This window comes from Mandrillus leucophaeus, unplaced genomic scaffold, assembly GCF_000951045.1.
Source record: "Mandrillus leucophaeus isolate KB7577 unplaced genomic scaffold, Mleu.le_1.0 Scaffold388, whole genome shotgun sequence".
Classification (NCBI taxonomy): domain Eukaryota; kingdom Metazoa; phylum Chordata; class Mammalia; order Primates; family Cercopithecidae; genus Mandrillus; species Mandrillus leucophaeus.
In genome coordinates this window covers 12,544-13,110 of record NW_012104120.1, presented here as the reverse complement: position 1 = coordinate 13,110, position 567 = coordinate 12,544, and positions in this window count along the sequence as shown.

Genomic DNA, 567 nt, shown 5'->3' with positions numbered 1-567 from the left:
AAAGAAATGAACAAAGCCTCCAAGAAATATGGGACTATGTGAAAAGATCAAATCTATGTTTGATTGGTGTACCTGAAAGTGACAGGGAGAATAGAACCATGTTGGAAAACACTCTGCAGGATATTGCCCAGGAGAACTTCCCCAATCTAGTAAGGCAGGCCAACATTCAAATTCAGGAAGTACAGAGAATGCCACAAAGATACTCCTTGAGAGGAGCAACTCCAAGACACATAATTGTCAGATTCACCAAAGTTGAAATGAAAGCAAAAATGTTAAGGGCAGCCAGAGAGAAAGCTCAGGTTACCCACAAAGGGAAGCCCATCAGACTAACAGCGGATCTCTCAGCAGAAAAGACAGAAGAGAGTGGGGGCCAATATTCAACATTCTTAAAGAAAAGAATTTTCAACCCCGAATTTCATATCCAACCAAACTAAGTTTCATAAGTGAAGAAGAAATAAAATCCTTTACAGACAAACAAATGTTGAGAGATTTTGTCACCACCAGGCCTGCCCTACAAGAGATCCTGAAGGAAGCACTAAACATAGAAAGGAACAACTGATACCAGCC